The sequence below is a fragment of the Callorhinus ursinus genome, unplaced genomic scaffold (genome assembly GCF_003265705.2).
Source record: "Callorhinus ursinus isolate GAN/ISIS: 27379988/994484 unplaced genomic scaffold, GSC_fseal_2.0 scaffold1, whole genome shotgun sequence".
Lineage (NCBI taxonomy): Eukaryota > Metazoa > Chordata > Mammalia > Carnivora > Otariidae > Callorhinus > Callorhinus ursinus.
The window spans coordinates 35,482,550-35,501,360 of record NW_027397063.1 but is presented as its reverse complement, the minus strand read 5'-3'; the positions used below and the strand labels follow the sequence as shown (position 1 = coordinate 35,501,360).

Below are 18,811 nucleotides of genomic sequence, written 5' to 3'. Positions count from 1 at the left end.
ATGGATTTCCTCTGTAATCAGCAAATAATACATAATGATGTTTCAATATGATAAAACAGTATACACATAAGAAAATATTTTTCGGTAAAATAACTTATAGTATTTATTTATGTTTAGGATGAAATAATCATGCTGTAACAAATTTGTAATCTGTAGTATGTATTTTAGTAAGAGAAGAAGACATAACAATACTTGAACTGCTTTACTAGATGAAAATGAAAAACTACTATGTAGCTTTGCGGAAGATATTTATCTTCCTTAGGTAGTGATTCTTTATTACATGCCCCTTTGCTGATTTCTTTGGAAAATATTTTTTTTCCATTTTAAAGCAAGTTGATTTTTATATTTTCTAATAACAATGAAGGAATTTCTATAAGACACCACAGAATGAATACATGATGAACCAGAAAAAAAAGTAAAGAAAGCAAAAGATAACTCTCATCACACTATGCCACAAACACAAGAGACATTTATTTTGTGCCACACTGGGGATCATATGTTGAACAAGGAACGTAGGATCTTGCAGAGCAAACAGCATTGTAGAATAGCATGAATGTGAAAGTACATGGAATGTTCACAGAACTTAAACATTGCATGGCTCACAGATTTAATATAATACAGTTTTGTTGCTGAAGCATAGGCTTCTGGTTTACAAGCATAAACATCACTGGTCATATTAACTGAAGAAAATATTCTAAGTTTTCAATGAAGGGAGAGGTTCAGTTTGTATAAGGTGATTTTAGGTTGCTGATGGGCTAAGAGTAAAAAAGCATCTAATGGTCAGTTAGAAATATTCTTTCACAGTTTAGGAAGATGTGGGGAGTTGTAGATCTGGAAATCTACGAGAGTATTTTTTAATCCATAAGTGTAATTTTGCCCAAGATGAGACACTTAGATTTCTCATCATCCAAAAGAAAGGAAATGCCAACATCCTAAGGATTTAAAAAGCAGAAAGAGGAGGAATGCAAACAATATAGACTGGGAAGTAGTCTTTAGTTAGTGTAGAGGCTATTTAGGCAGACAATGGTGTCTGAAAACCAAAAGAGAAAATTTCAGGGACATAGGTCAACCTTGTTTTATAAAGCAAAGTGGATATAAACTTTCACCATTTCACAACTATGAATGTGCTATATATTTTCTGTCAATCAATATTAATAATTTATATTTTATATGAAATACTACTCTAGTGGAAGGAAATAATCTGAGGTGTTAATTGATATTATGTTATATTATATATTATATTATAATATATTTTACGCCAAGAGTTAGCAGCTCCAGGCCTTCTTTTTTATCTTTATGGAAGAATATCATAGCCAGTATCCACATGGGAAAGAACCTATCACCCAGAATTACAACCAAATTTCATCTCTCACTACAGAATAGTTTGGTGAAAACTGGGGTTCAGAATTGATCTTCCAGTGTTGTTAGCTTTGTAGCTAATTGTATTACAGGAGAGCTTTGGAATAAACTGTACTAGGACTCTGGAAAGGTCAGCTTTAATGTGCAGGGACCAAAAAGGTAGGTGAGAAGTTTTCAAGATTAAATTTAATTATATATACACAGCAAAATGCAAATTTTGATATATATAAGTTTGACTAGTATGGATTAGGAAAAACAATGCTGGACAATAAAAAAAGAAACTGAATGACATATATGTTGTTCAGATTTGCAGCCAACACATCTTTAGAACAAATGCATCTAAATCTTCTAGTAATAAATCGTGACGAATATATGGATTTGGGGAATGTAATAAAAGAAAAGTTTATATAGTAAATGTGATAGTAAATGTTATATAGTAAATGTTTCTTGCTTTTTTCTTCATTGCTATACTGAGAGATTTAAAAAAAAATTAACATTTCACCATTCTGTTGGAATTAACTACAGCCTTGGCTCAACTGTTGTTACTGAAATAGAAATATACTGGATAGACAAGTGTTTATGTTCTTGAATATCAGAAGTAAGAAACCAAAGAGAATTATTAAAAGGAAAAAAAATTAGATTGATTTTAAATGATCTTTCTTTTTTTGAGATCTATAATAAAAATTAAAACTTTTTTCTCCCTTTGTCTTTTACTTGAGGTTATCATATAAGAAAAGCAATCAATGTGAGAAGATTAACAGAATAGGGAGCTATAATGAAAAAATGATGTTGACAAATTAAAAAAAAGGTATTTATCTTTGGAGAGATAAATAGATGCATATACCTATTTTTAAAGGTATAAATTTCCTTTTTAAATGTTACTTGTGGGGACACCTGGGTGGCTCAGATGGTTAAACATCTGTCTTCAGCTCAGGTGGTGATCCCAGGGTCCTGTGATTAAACCCCACATTGGGCTCCCAGCTCAGCAGGGAGTCTGCTTCTCCCTCTGCCTCTGCCTCTCTCCCATTCTCATGCTCTCTGTCTGTCTCTCTCAAATTAATAAATAAAATCTTTTAAAAAACTGTTACTTGCAGGGTGCCTGGGTGGCTCAGTTGATTAAGCATCTGACTCTTGGTTTTGGCTCATGTCATGATCTCTCTGTGGTGAGCTCGAGCCCTGCCCATAAGGGGCTAGGCACTCAGCATGGAGTCTGCTTCAGATTCTCTCTCCCTCTCCCTTTCCCTCTTCTTTTCCCCCAGTTCATGTGCTCTCTCTATAATAAATAAAAAATATTTTATTTATTTATTTTAGAGAGAGAGCAGGAGTGGGGAGAGGGACGGAGGGAGAGAATCTGAAGCAGACTCCCCACTGAGCACAGAGCCCCAGGTGGGCCTCCATCTCACGACCCATGACATCATGACCTGAGGCAAAATCAGGAGTTGGTTGCTCAACCCAACTAAGCCACTCAAGCACCCCAATAAATAAAATCTTAAAAAAAAAATAAATGTTATTTGCGTTGATTTTTTCATACAGTCATTATTTTATGTGTTTACCTAATAGTTATTTATTAAGGGTCTTTTATTGTAGAAATCACTCCAAGTTATACAGAAACTCAAATCTCAGGGACCCTGTGGGAAGCTTATCATGTACACAAATTTCAAAGGGTTTCACCATGTTCATCACTTTCATGGGACAGACACTGCTTGTCACAGGACCACAGCTCTTTCAGATGTCATGAAACCCAGTCTCTCTGTTTGGACATATTTTTGTTAGATTGGGGAAGTTGACAGAATATGGTTGCCACATAGGTCACAGGGCTTAACTATTTTAGGGACATAGGTAGACGGAACATTGGTTGAAAGGACTCTGCTATAAAAGCAGGTGTTGACAGAAGTCCTGTGCCAGTCAGAAGGACAACAGATATGTCTTCTCAACACAACGTGTATGGGCATGTTCACTCTAACAAGAACAGAGGATCTATTGGCATTGGCTCAGGAGCCATTATGCTCTGGGACCTGGAGTCCAGGAGCCTTGTGAGTGCAGGCTCCTTTCACTCCAGGAGCTACTCTGGGTCTGTTCTTCTTCTAGATCCCAATCCACTCTACTCCCTGCTCCCAAATAACCCTAACCCCTGAAGACTGGGTGCATGAATTGCTTTTCCTCTCCTTTCTCCTCAACCTGTTGTTTAGTATCTCCTAACTAATCTGATTTCTTTGGGATTATTTTTTTTTCCTGGCAAATCAAAAAACTTCAAGTTTTACAATTTCCATGTGTTTTCAAAAAATTATTTCTAATGTTAAAAAGGATAGTAAAGCAATATTTCTTGTTTCTTTCTCATTGGTTTCTTGATAAAACTATTCTGTTTCTCTGGATAGGCGATGTGGGTGTGTCTGACCCACTACACCTGCAGTAATTCACCTTGGAAGGCATTTGGAATATGTGTGAAGTGGCTTTGGTTTCCAAAATGACTGGGTCTTTTATTGGCGTTTAGTGAGCGAGGGTAAGGAATTCTAAAAATCCTGAAGTGTGGACCACAGAAAGAGAAAAATTCTCCCACCCAGAATAACAATAGGACCCTGTTAGAAAATATTGAAAGAGAGAAGGCTGCTTATAGGAATTGTAGTAAAGAAAAACACAGCAGTACATTTTGCAGAATATTTCCCTACCTATCATAGTAATTCTAGTATAATAGAGAACACTAGAGATCATTGTAGATAGGATAATTTGTAGAGATTAAAAGAGGTAGAAATTCACTAACTTCATCTAATAGAATGGTGGAATAGCTCATGGAAAGTATAAATTTAGAATGTTGTTGGTAAATAGAGAGTTCTTATTATGTACTAGGTTAATGATGAGAAACAGCAGACATGCTTTATAAACAGGGATCTTGCATAGTGCTGATTGTAGGTGCTCTGTAATTTTTTTTAAAGTTTTTATTTTTAAGCAACCTCCATACCCAACGTGGGGCTCAAACTCACAACCCCAAGATTAAGAGTCGCATGCTCCACTGACTGAGCCAGCCGGGTGCTCCTGTAATTTTTAAAAAGGACATGCATTAACTAATAAAAATATTATTAAGAGTAAGTTCTGGTATATACACATAAAAGTGAAATGTTTCTAAGTTTATAATATAAGATACTGAAAAATATGTAGCATGGTATTTTGGAGAGCTGTTCCTCTTTTTAACCAGCTATTTAGTTTACTTGACACAAAATACAACGCTGTAATTTTCTGTTACTGCTGAAATTTTCTTTTTATTTCTTTTCTTTTTGTTTCTCTTCTTTAAAAGACGATAATCTAGCTCTTTCTTTTATTGAGGTTAACTTCCAGCTATTGAATAGTTGGTTAATTATTCAATGCACTTTTCTTCATTTACTACAACATGTTCAAATAGCACTGAAATAATTCTATAGCATAAGTTAGATTTGGAACTGGCCAGATCAAAGCTTTACCAATTAAAACAAACAAACAAACAAACAAACAACAAACAAACAGTTAGGACCATTAAAAAAAAGTGAAGTGCCAAATGCACTTTTCTGGAGGACTATTAGCAGCTTGATTGTCAAGCAAACGGCGAATCCTTTAGGAGGTAGAATGTGAGGATAGATTTTTTTTACTTGTTTTCAAACCAAAAAAACTTTCTATCTGGTTATGGTTTCTTTATATACTGAAAGTTTAATATTCTAATTGTGTTATATTTTAGCACATTTGAGCAAACACTGGACAACACAGAAACACAGAAAAAGTCTGTGTCTAACACATATAAGATGTATTCTGTAGTTCCTATTTCACTATCAGAAGCAAGGAAAACTGAAAAGAAGCAAAAAGTTACAATGTCGTAAGAAATAAGCAAATGGAGATATAGAAACAAATATGTACTCAGAATCAGGCAGCTTGGGTTCCCATTCTGGATCAGTCAGTAACTGAATCTTGACCTCATGCTTTTGTAAAAGTATGTTGAAATAGGGGCATCTGGGTGGCTCAGTCAGGTGAGGGTCTGACTCTTGATTCCAGCTCAGGTCATGATCTCAGTGTCCTAAGATGGAGGCCTGCCTCCTCTGGCTCTCCCGGGCATGGAGCCTGCTTAAGATTCTCTCTCTCCTCTCCCTCCAGGTCTCCTTCGCCCCTCTTTCCCCTGTCCCGTATACCCGCGTGCACTTTCTCTCTCTCTAAAAATAAATAAATTTAAAAAAAAAGTATGTTGAACTAGAGAATGTCTTAAGATTCTTCTAAGACTGAATGCTTATGCTTCCATATTTAATTAATTGTAACTAATTAAAAAGAACTGGAGTGGCCCGAATTTTCTGGACTATCATGGCACATATTCATGAAGTAATCCATAAGTTAAATTTACTTTCTCCTTTCTGTCCATAATTTGAACATCACATGCATTATATTAGAATTATTTTTACATGTTCATTTACTCTCAGTGGATTTTGAGTTTCTTGAGGGCAAACAGATAATCAACTTCTAAGGTTTATATCTAGCACAGTGGCATATAGTAACTGCTTACTCAAAACAAACTAGACTAATACAAGAACTGTAATAAAGTCATGGATGAAAATAAAAATTATTCTCAGGTCGAGAATTTGAATATTCCTTGATGTTGACCATAATTTGCCTAAGATTGTGGTACTTCCTATATCAAGTACTACAAGAAGCTCTGTTTCTTTTTGCTGGTGTGTTTTGTTTTGAAAGAATAATTCAGCATTTATCTTGTTAGTTGTTCCTGAACAGTAATGAAAGACTGAGATCAAAATAAGTAGTGGTTAAGCTAAAGAGAAGACCACTACATCCACAGAGAGATTAGGATTTCACATTGTTTTTACCCATTGGAAGACAGGAAAAGGGCACTGATTATCTGGCAGTGGTTTAGTTTGAAAGCCATTTCCATAATGCATAGACATTTGTTTACACAGCTTGTTTTGTCCTTGTATTTTTCGTAAACCAAAATTATATATCAAAAGCAGATTGTTGTAGCATCAGTGTATTATAAAGCTTGCTTTCCAGTTTTGGTAATTGTAGGACTGATTTCTAGCTCATTTGTTTTCATAGCAACACCCATCACCAGTTTCCCAGAAATGGAAGTGGAGCTGGCAAAGTGTTCACAAGTGATTTTATTCCCCTATTGAGTATAGAAAATATAGTCGTACATTTCAAACTGCTATACTTGTACTATAATTTTACCGGAGTTGTCATAGAGAAATATGCCATGTGAAGGATCTTGGTGAAGGGCCCCACGTTGAAAAGAAATATTCACCAGCTTCAGTGAATATCGACATATCTTATTAACCTTAACCTGTAAAAACACCTCTTTCTCTGACACTCAAATTGGAGATCCTCCATGTGGGTCAAGATAGAGTGGAAGACAAGGATTATGAGCAGAAGTGATAGTGTGCCAACCCCAAGCAAATATTTCAAGAGGCATTCTGTGGTTTTGGCAGATCCTGCTGTTTTCTTAATGCCGCAACAGTGGTATGTCCTGAAAAGGAGTTTTTCTTGGACTGGACCCTAGAATAAGAAGATCTGTGGAACAGGGTAGCCAGTCTGTGGCAACTGATATGCAACATACAAAAGTAATATTTGTTGCTGTCAGCCACTGAGATTTTTGGGGTGGCTTATTCTTACAGATGATTCTGACTCAGAGCCTGGATTCCTTACATTATGACAAGAGGGGCCAACTTAAATTGTATAAATATTTCCCTCAACTTCCACTAGAAAGAACAACAAAGAAGAAAAAAAGGCAAAGAAAAAAAAGAACAACAAAGAAATTGATTTTTTTCAAGATTTTTTTTATTTCTATCCATGGAAAAATAAAGGATGAAAGTTTGAGGCCTTGAAAGTTTGAGACCTTGGCAGTTAAACTAATAAGAAGATAGGGCACACATAATATCCAAGGCAAATACAAGATTTGTCTTTCCTTATGTGCATGATATATTTTCATTATTTTTAGAGTTTTTATTTAAATCGTACTTAGTTAAGATATAGTGTAATATTAATTTCATTATTTTTTTAAATGTGGCCTAATTTTCTTTTTTTCTCTTAATTTCTTATTTAACTAATTTAGAAATAGGTTGTTTGATTTCCAGATATTTGGAATTTTTTTTTCCTAATTTAATTGCTGATGGTAAGAGAATATTTCAAATTTTGGTATTTGTTTTATGGCTCCAGGTGAAGTCTACCTTGGTGAATGAATAATGTATGCAGTTGAAAAGTGTGGATTCTACAATGGTTGACTGTATTAGCCTATAAATGTAAATTAGATCAAAGTGGTTGTTCATCTTTTTTATCTTTACTACTATCCCTCCCCCTTTTTTTCTTACTGAGAGAGGAGTGCCTCAAATCTCTATTTTGAATTTGCTTATTTTTTCTTAAATACTTCTATTTTTTTATTTATTTATTCATCAGAAAGAGAGAGAAAGCAAAAACTGGGGGGAGGGTCAGAGGGAGAGAAAGAAGCAGACTCTCTGCTGAGCAGGGAGCCCGATGAGGGGCTCAATCCCAGGACCCCAGGATCATGACCTGAGCTGAAGGCAGATGCTTAACCTACTAAGCCACCCAGGTGCCCCTTTTAAATACTTTTAATTTGCTCATGTTTTTGGAAGCTCCAGTATTTGGTGCATACACATTTATGATTGCTAGTCTTCCAGACAAATGTATTCTTTTATTACTATGAAGTATTAAATTTACCTCTGGTAATACTCTACATCTTGAAGTTTATTTATATTATGCTATTATTGCCACTGTAGCCTTCTTAGGCTTATTGTTTGTATGGTCCATGTTTTTTTATTGTATTTTCATCCAGTGATTTTATATTTAAAGTACATCTCTTTAACACCAATGACTGCTTTGTTTATGGTTTTTTCTTGATAAACACTATTTTATAGTCATCAAACTAATGCAGTTTGACTGTAACTATTAGTAATTTATAATACCATACTAGAGGAACCCTAGTTGTAGGACAGACAGAAAAAATAATAAGGAAGAATTAATGTTCTCTCTCACTTTCCCTCTCTCTCCCTGTCTCTTCCTCTCTTTTTCTCTTTCTCTCTTTCTGTCTTTCTCTGTCAGTGTGATTCTTGCTTCTGAGACATTCCTGGACTTAGAAGGAATTCAGACCTTTGTCGTGTACTCAACTGTCACTAGTTGGTAATGTGATGATTCAGTTGTAGACATTTTGACGATGGATTTATATACAATTAATATTTCCCTTCATGATAAATCTTGTGTAAGTGAAAATACCAAAAGATTACATGTATGTATGTATTAAGTATATATTAGATTAAGGTATATAGACATTTCATTAAATGCATTTTACTTTAAAATGAAATTATTTCTCAATTAATTAATATTGTATTAGCCTAAATATTTTATTTTCCTGAAACTAAGGCTTTTTTCCCTGACATTCAGTTGAGATCAAAAGCATATTTCTAAGTAATATTCAGGTTCCAAAATAATATGCTAATATTTCTACTTATTATTTCTCCCAGTAAATGCTGCTAGATGAATATGTTTGAATGACATCATTACGTTGTGAGGCTTTATGTTATATTATGGCATTGTTTTTGGCAAATAGACATGCCTATGGAATTTCTTATTAGCTATTTTATAGTGTTATTTATTATTGATACAACCTCAATTGAATTTACATTTAGCTCATGTTACTTTCTTGGTAATAAAAAATGTATATATATTTTCAAATGTTTTCTTCTTTAGATGTTCTAAGTAAAATTTTCATCATGTAGTTCATGCATAGTTCAAGTTAAAGATTGGTTTTTCAAAATATTTTCTATGATATAATATCTGCAAGCCAGGAAATGTGTTTTCTATTGTAATGGTATATTTGTGTAAGTGATTTGGATTTAACAGCACTGAATATAAGCCAAAAAGTGCAAAATTTTATAGGCAGCTAATTACACTTGACTTCTTGCATTTTCGGAGGTATAATCCAGCAGTTGTTTGCTATTATTTTATTTTTTATAGATTAACACTGGTATTATTACCATTATATAAGTTACTAAGAAGGTTTTATAAACAAATTGATGTGGGATATTTTTGTTTTGCGAGATTGATGCTGCAGTTATATAATTATTAACCCTGTTTCTTAAGACATTGCAAAATCATTTCTTAGTCGACACTGTATTTAAAAAAATTTTTTACAAGCCCAAATTATTTTTTATACTTGGATTTAACAGACATAAATTAATCTGCCAAAATACTATAAAACTTTTAATTTCTGTATTTGTCTCCTTCAGATATGTAATTAATAATTTGAGAATAGCTCTTGTTCATATGTCTTTGAGTAGCCCTAGGATATAAAGATTTTTCAGGTCTGTCTGCCAAATTCTCTGACCAGTCTCATTTAAATCATTCCTTAATATGGGTTTTAAATATGTTTAAATAAAAACATTATTTATACTTCAAATTACAACTTATCACTTTTCCTATGAATTTGAAGTTTTTATTCAGAACTTCCAAAATTGCTAGTACCTAGAATTGATTTTTTTTTCCATCATGAAAATCCTTAATACCGAGAATAACAACACTCTCCTACATTTGACTTCGTTAGTGTGACTTGATTTACCATCACAATAGTAAACCATTTATAAACATACCCATTTTCAGAATTACTAACTGCTGATATACCCACCACGATAACAATGCATCTAAAATCACTGAAAAACCGCTAAGTTCCAAGCCTGTATTTTTCAGGTGATCTGGCTTGGTTTGTTAGAGGGATGCAGATACCCTTAGATCCCAGACAATGAAATCTAACTTTCCTGGGATTAAACAGTAAACAAATCCCATCAAGAGGGTCTAATCAAAAGAGTTGGACATAGAAGCACAAAACTACTATGAAATAAGTGAATAAAAACCAAAGAATGCTCATCTGAGTTTTCATTAAAGGATAGAAGGTAGAGTTTGGCAAAAGTTGTTAGTTGCTCGAATGTGTAAAGGAGTATGTAGAAACAGGAATGGGACAATTCGTGGCAGGGAGAAATTTGTTTATAGTGTACTTGAAATCTTCTTTATGAGTAGGGAAGAAGATGTTAAGAACCATAACTTGATTTTGAGGTAGACGAAATCATAATTTAACCTAGTGTACCCCAAAAAGATTATAAATGCATATTCTGCAAAAGGAACAATTGGAAGCCTGTTGATAAACTTAATTGTCAGAGAAGTCTCCTGAAAAACTTTCCAGAATTTCTTCTTGAAATACATTTGTGCATTTTTGAGATTACATTTATATGTTTATTTCTGAGTTTAATCCTCCAGTGTGAATGTAAATAACAAATGGAGTCATATAGGTCTGAAAATAGAAGATGGAGGCCACAATAGAGGTGAACATTTTAAAACATTTGAATGCCATTTAAAATAAAGTCTTGTGAACAATATTCAACATTTGACTTTGACAGATTAGAAAAGAACACTGGAAAAGTCTTTAAGTATTTCAGCTCCAAAATGAGTTATTTTGGTTCCAGGTATAACCAACATGTCTAAGAATATTTAATTATATAAAAAAATTCCAACTGGATACCAGGTCAAAAATCAAACTTATTTACAATGCCATGGTAAATCTTGGCCTTATAAATAAATCTAGTTTAGAAAAACAACTTAATTCAAATAGAAAAATTTATAATTATATGTTTCAAGCAAACTTCATTTCTTTGCTTTACTCTTTCTACTACTAAATTAAACTTAAGCTTTCAATTTAGAATCATAGAGTGAAAGTATGTTTTAAAATAAACTACCTTTAAAAATGTACTCTAAATTCATTAAAATGAGTATATATCATTCTAATATAATTTTTCAACTGCATTATAACATGATATGAAATATGTTAATGGCAATAAAGCTATTATTAGCAATGGCTATTTTATTTTCAGTAAAATTGCCTGTAAAGGCCATAGATCAAAATGACAATTACCAGCTTTCCACATTAAGAGGATGAACACATATGACATATAATATAAAAGAAATGCCCCAAATATAAAATAAATTACTTCTATCTTACAAACTAATAAAGGAAAATGACTTTTAAATCACTCTAAACCCTTAAATTACTTTTCAGTGTCCACTTCATACATTACACTGTAAGTTCATTATCACTGAGACATATGCTCTGCTAACTGCAATATGAAATAGCCTTTTAAAATTTATGGTCGAAACTATTTGATGAGTTACTGTGAATATTTTGCTAACACATAATATAAATCTAATGATTTTAAAGAAGTGTACTTTCTAAGTTGTAGTTTAGGTGATACTTAAAATAGTAAAACTTTAATTTAAAAAGTTCTTAATAAAAACTTCTTTACACTGGATCAGATTTCAACTTATTCTAGTTCCTGTTACAATTGAGAAAAGTAATCCTGGTTCATACCATCCCTAAACCAAATGTTATTAAAACTTTCTCTAATTGTCAAACATCATATTTTAGTTTTATGAAAATATGTTTTATAAAAACTATGTGGCATTATCAAATATTAAATTATATTATATGTGAGTCCCTAGGTAAAAGGGAAATATTTAATTTTTCCCACTTAAACATCTAGGCAAAAATGCAAAATGCCATTATCTAATATTTATCATCTAGCACCATAATCTGTATGTTTTAGAAGGGCAACTGGTAATGTCAATGAAAAGGGATATCAGTGAAACATTCTTTTCACTATATTTACAGCCTGTATAGAGATATTAGAAACAGAATGATCTCACTTACCTGTGGCCATTTTGGCGTAACATTAAGGAAAATATTGGAAAATTCTCCAAAAATGTCTTGCTGATTGTTTTACTGATTATTTGTTACAGTATATAAAAATTTAGTATATAAATAAAATTTAGTATAGATTTGTGTTGTCATTCAATATAACATCTTTTCCCTAAAAGGGGATTGTCTGTTGTTTAGCAGCATCCTGAATACTTGAAGAGTGGGTATCACTCAAGTTTTAGTCTTTGAACTTAAGAAGCAATACTTTAAAACTAAGGTTTTAAAAAATATATTTATTTTACTGAAGAATGTCAGGGACTAAAATGATAAATAAATGTGAGGAGATATTTTCAGTGTCTAAAATCAAAAAATGATTAGTGTCTAGAATAGACAAGAACTGTTAAAAATCAGCAAGAAAGAAAACAATTATAAAAGAAAAATTATACATGAAATGAGTAGGAAATTTTTAAGAGCAGAATCTAACAATGCTGATAAGATGAACCTATAAACCATTGCTGTAGTGGGATGAATAATGGACCTCCAAAAGATATTTCTATGTCCTAACACCTGGAACCTGTGAATATGATCGTATTAGAAAAAAAAAAAATGTCTTTGCAAATGTAATTATTTTTTAATTTTGTTTTAAGGATTTTATTTATTTGACAGAGAGAGAGAGCACTAGCAGGGCAAGTGGGAGAAGGAGAAGCAGGCTCCCTGCTGAGCAGGGAGCCCGATGCGGGGCTCAATCCCAGGACCCTGGGATGACCTGAGCCGAAGGCAGACGCTTAACCAACTGAGCCACCCAGTGCCCCTGCAAAAGTGATTAAATTAAGGATCTAGAGAGGAGATTATCTTGGATTTTCTGGATGGCCCCTAAATTCAATGAGAAGCATCCTTAGAAGAAAAGAGAAGACACACCAAAGGAGAAGGCCATGTCAGGAGGCAGAGATTGGAGGTATGCAGCCACAAAGTAAGGAATGCTCAAGCTACTAGAAACGGAAGAGGCAAGGAAAGATTCTCTACTAGAGAATTCAGAGGGAGTGTGGCCCTGCCAACACCTTGAATTTGTAGTTTTAGCCTCCAAGAACTGTGAGAGAATGAATTTTTCCCGAAGTGCATTTTTTTAAGCCTCCCGGTTTGTGGTTGTTATAGAAGCCCCACGAAATGAATACAATTGATAGCCAGAAAAAATAAACGTCAAACAAGTCATTACACATATTACACATATTAGACTGAAAAAAAGAATGAGAGTCTAGATGGTTCCAAGTGTTGGCTGGTATGTGAAGATACAGGAATGCTCTTTCTACCTGATGGGAATGTTAACTAGTGCGACAATTTGGAGAGAAATCTGTGTAGAGATATTCCATTTTTGGCTAAATATCCCAGGGAGTTTTTACAAATGTCCCGAAGTAGACATGTGTAAGGATGATTTTTATAACATTGTTCATGGTGGTGCAGAGGGTGCAGAGTTGGAGGCAACTTAAATATGCATTACTGAGAGAGTGGAAAGAAACAATGTGGTGGATGCAAATAATGGAAATACACTCACATAGATATATACATATATACACATATATGTGCATGTATATTCAGGCAACATGATGTATTCACATAAAAATATAATAAACACACTGGGTAATATACCAACTGCAAGATTTATAAGATGGATTTTGTACAAATCAACAATTTTCTTTCTCAGAAAATAATATTGAAATTTCAATATCATATCACTAATACCAGCTGGGAGAGATCGAAATAATTTAGGCAAGAAAGAATATTTATTTTACTGTAATTCAACTTAGAAAACTAATAAAGCCTCAGATGGTTCAATATGTTTAAATTACTTTTAATTAGTCTCACTGAAGAAGGATAGTTTAATTTGAAAAGATCAGATATATGGATTAAAACACAGGGTTCTATGTATTTAACACAAGAATGAATCCTATGAAAAGAAGATTTATCTTTTGTGTGTTTTAGTCCCAAAGAAGTTTGATTTATTGAAGCCAGCTTCTTCTTTCAGTAAAATTTTAAAAATGGAAAATTTTCCAAAGAGAAAAACTTCTTTGCAAACATAGAATGCAAAAGTAAAAAATAATCAGTAAGGCTTATCTGTGAAGAGTTTCATAAAACATGTATTTGTGAATCATCTTGGTATCTGTCTATATCATCTCTCTTTCCATCTTCACTCTAATAACCATCAGCAAATTTAACAAAGGTGGAAATTCAAAAGGGATTCTCTATTTTCTGAGAAATGCTTAAGCTGAATAATAATAAATATGCTATTTGTTTTAATAAAAATGAGTTTACAGGTGACAATTTATCATAACTGTACTATATTTACCCTTTGTGTCTTTACAACTTTTCTTTTTATATTTAATGAATTCTAAACAAGTCATTTTGTATATTTTATTCTTCCTTCCTGCTTGACTGCCTGCCTTCCTCTTTCCCTCCCTTCCTTCCTTCCTCTCTTTCTTTCTTTTTCTATTTTAATTCTAGTGTAGTTAACATACAGTGTTATCATTCAGGTGTACAGTTAGTGATTCAACAATGCTGTACATTGCTCAGTGTTAATCATGGTAAATGTGCTCTTAATTCTCACCACCTATTTCACCCATTGTCCCACTCACCTCCCCTCTGGTAACCATCAATTTGTTCTCTATAGCTCAGAGTCTGTTTTTTTGGTTTGTCTTTTTTTTTCTTCATTTGGTTTGTTTATTAAATTCCATATATGAGTGAAATTATATGGTATTTGTCTTTCTCTGACTTATTTCACTTAGCATTATACTCTTTAGATCCATCTTTGTTGTTGCAAATGGCAAAATTCCATTATTTTTTATGGCCAAGTAATATTCCATTATGCCTATATACCACATTGTCTTTATCCATTCATCTAATGATGGACATTTGGGCTGCTTCCATAATTTGGCTATTGTAAATAATACTGCAATAAACACAGGGTTACATGTATCTTTCTGAATTGGTGTTTTCATATTCTTTGGGTAAATACCCACTAGTAGAATTACTGGAATCATACGGTAATTCTATTTTTAATTTTTTGAGGAACCTGCATGCTTTTTCCACTATAGCCTCATCGGTTTACATTTCCACCAAAGTGTATGAGGATTTCTTTTTCTCCACATCTTTGGCAACACTTGTAGTTTTTTGTGTTTTTGATGTTAGTCATTCTGACAGGTGTGAGGTGATATCTCATTGTGGTTTTGATTTGCATTTTCCTAATGATGAGTGATATTGAGCATCTTTTCATGTGTCTGTTGACCATCTGTATGTCTTCTTTGGAGAAATGTCTGTTCATGCCTTCTTCCCATTTTTTTAATTGGATTATTTGCTGTTTTGGTTTTGAGTTGTAGAAGTTCTTTATATATTTTGCATACCAACCCTTTATTAGATATGTCATTTGCAAATATCTTCTCCCATTCAGTAGATTGTCTTTTAGTTTTGTTGATTATTTCCTTTGCTGTGCAGAAGCTTTTTATTTTGATGAAATCCCAGTAGCTTATTTTTGTTTTTGTTTCCCTTGCTTCAGGAGACTTATCTAGAAAAATGTTATGGCCAGTGTCAGAGAAATTACTTCCTGTGCTCTCTTCTAGGATTTTAATGGTTTCCTGTCTCACATTGAGGTCTTTAATCCATTTTGAGTTTATTTTTGTGTATGGTGTAAGAAAATGTTCCAGTTTCGTTCTTCTGCATGTTGCTGTCCAGTTTTCCCAACACCAGTTAAAGAGACTATTTTTTTTTCTCTTTACATACTGTTGCCTCCTTTGTCAAAGATTAACTGACCATGTAATTGTGAATTTATTTCTGGGCTTTCTATTCTGTTGTATTGATTTATGTGTCTGTTTTTGTGCCAGTACCATACTGTTTTGATTACTACAGCTTTGTATTTTAACATGAAATTTGGGATTGGGTTACCTCCTGTTTTGTTCTTCTTTTCCAAGATTTCTTTGGTGGTTTAGGGTCTTTTGTAGTTCCATACAAATTGTAGGATAATTCGTTCTTGTTCTGTGAAAAATGCTACTGGGGTTTTGGTAGGGATTGTACTAAATATGTAGATTGCATTGTATAGTATGGATCTTTTAACAATATATTTTTCTTTCTAGCCATGAGCATGGAATATCTTTCCATTTGTTTGTGTCATCTTCCATTTCCTTTATCAGTGTTTTATAGTTTTCAGAATGTAGGTCTTTCACCTCCTTGGATAAGTTTATTCCTAAAAAAATTATTATTATTGGTGCAATTGTAAATGGGATTGTTTTCTTAATATCTCTTTCTGCTACTTCATTATTAGTTTATAGAAATGCAGTAGATTCTGTATATTGGTTTTATATCCTGCGACCTTACTGAATTTATTTATTAGTGCTAGTAGCTTTTTGGTGAAGTCTTTTGGGTTTCCTATATAGAGTATCATGTCATCTGTGAATAGTGAAAGTTTTACTTCCTTTCTTACCAATTTGAATACCATTTATTTCTTTTTTATTGTCCAATTGCTGTGGCTAGGACTTCCAGTACTGTGTTGAATAAAAGTGGTGGGAGTGGACATCATTTTCCTATTCCTGATCTTAGGGAAAAAGCTCTCCTTTTTAACCATTGAGTATGATGTTCCCTGTGCATTTTTCATATATGGCCTTTATTATGTTGAGGTATATTCCCTCTAAACTGACTTTGTGAAGGTTTTTATGAATGGATGTTGTACTTTGTTAAATGCTTTTTCTGCATTTATTGACATGATCATGTGGTTTGTGTCCTTTCTCTTGTTGATGTGATGTGTCACATTGATTGATTTGTGAATATTGAACCACCCTTGCATCCCAGGAATAAATCCCACTTGATCGTGGTGAAAGATTTTTTTAATGTATTGTTGGATTCAGTTTGCTAATATTTTGTTGAGGATTTTTGCATCAGAGATCATCAGAGATACTGGCCTGCAGTTTTCTGCAGTTTTGGCCTGCAGTTTTTTGTTTTTTTTTTTTCTCTCTCTCTCTATTTTTTACTTTTTTGGTAGTGTCTTTTTCTCATTTTGGTATCAGGGTAATGCTGGCCTCATGGAATGAATTTGGAAGCTTTCTTTCTTCTTTTATATTTTTGGAATAGAGAAGAATAAGTATTACTGCTTCTTTAAATGTTTGGTTGAATTTTGCCTGTGGAGTCATTTGGTCCTGGACTTTTTTTTGTTGGAAGTTTTTGATAACTGATTTAATTTTATCACTGGTAATTGGTCTGTTCAGATTTTTTCTACTTCTTCATGAATCAGTTTTGGGATGTTATATGTTTCTAGGAATGTATCCATTTCTTCTGGATTGTCCAGTTTGTTGACATGTAATTTTTCATAAAATTTCTTGACATACTTTGTATTTCTGTGATGTTGGTTATAACTTCTCTTTTACTTCTCATTTTGTTCATTTGAGTCTTCTCTATCTTTTTAATGAATCTGGCTAAAAATTTATCAATTTTTGTGATTTTTTTCAAAGAACCAGCTCCTGATTTCATCGATCTTTTCTATTGGACTTTTTTGTTTTGTTTTGTTTTTTGTTTTTTAGTTTCTCTTTCATTTATTTCTGCTCTGATCTTTATCATTTATTTCCTTATACTAATTTTAGGTTTTGCTTCTTCTTTTTCTAACTCCTTTCCATGTAAGTTTAGGTTGTTTATTTGAGATTTATCTTCTTGAGGTAGGCCTGTATTGCTATAAACTTCCTCTTAGAACAACTTTGGCTGTATTCCAGATTTTGAACCATTGTGTGTTCATTTTTTTGTTTGTTTTTTTCCATGTATTTTTTTTTTATTTCCTCTTTGATTTCTTGGTTGACCCATTCATTGTTTAGTAGCATATGATTTAACTTCCATATATTTGTGGTCTTTCCAGATTTTTCCTTATGGTTGATTTCTAGTTTTATAACATTGTGGTCAGAAGAGATGCATGGTATGACATCAATTTTTCTGAATTTGTTGAGGCTTGTCTGATAGGCTAATATACAATCTATTCTACAGAATGTTCCATGTGTACTTGAAAAGAATGTGTATCCTGCTCTTTTACAATAGAATGTTCTGAATATGTCTGTTAAATCCATCTGCTTCCTCTAGTTAACTATTTATTCCATCTAGTGTATTTTTATTTTCAATTATTGAATGCTTCATCTCTGGTTGGTTCTTTTTTATGTTTTCTGTCTCTATGTTGAGGGTCTCACTGAGGCCCTCCACGGTTTTCTCAAGTCCAGTGAGTATCTTTATGACCATTACTTTAAATTCTCTATCAGGCATGTTACTTATCTCCATTTCATTTACGTTTCTTGCTCTCATTTTGTCTTATTCTTTCATTTGGGACATATTCCTCTGTCTCCTCATTTTGTCTAACTCTCTGTCTCTGTTTCTATGTGATAGGAAAGCCAGCTATATTTCCTGCTCTTAAAAGTAGTGGCCTTATGAAGAAGATGTCCTGTAGTGCTGTGAAGTACAACGTCCCCTATTCACCAGAACCTGGTTCTTCAAGGGTGTCTACTGTGCATGTTGTGTGCATGCTACTGTTGTGATTGAGCCATATTTGCCTTCAGTACAGTCATCTGCAATGGCTCTCTTTGCCTGTTGTGAGCAGGGTTTGGGGTCTGTGTTGTTAGTGGGCCACCTTGAGCTTGAGTTGAGTCAGACCACTCATTTGCCAGAGATACAATAGCACCAAACTGCAGGGTGCTTTCCCTGTGTTGTCTCCTGAGAAACATTTATTGCTATGTG

General features: G+C 33.3%; 1 pseudogene; it reads right to left on the bottom strand.

Moving 5' to 3' along the window:
* LOC112817880 (U6 snRNA-associated Sm-like protein LSm3 pseudogene) overlaps positions 1-12,089 on the bottom strand; it is a 100,336-nt pseudogene extending 88,247 nt beyond the window's left edge.
* Positions 12,090-18,811: the final 6,722 nt, after the last annotated feature.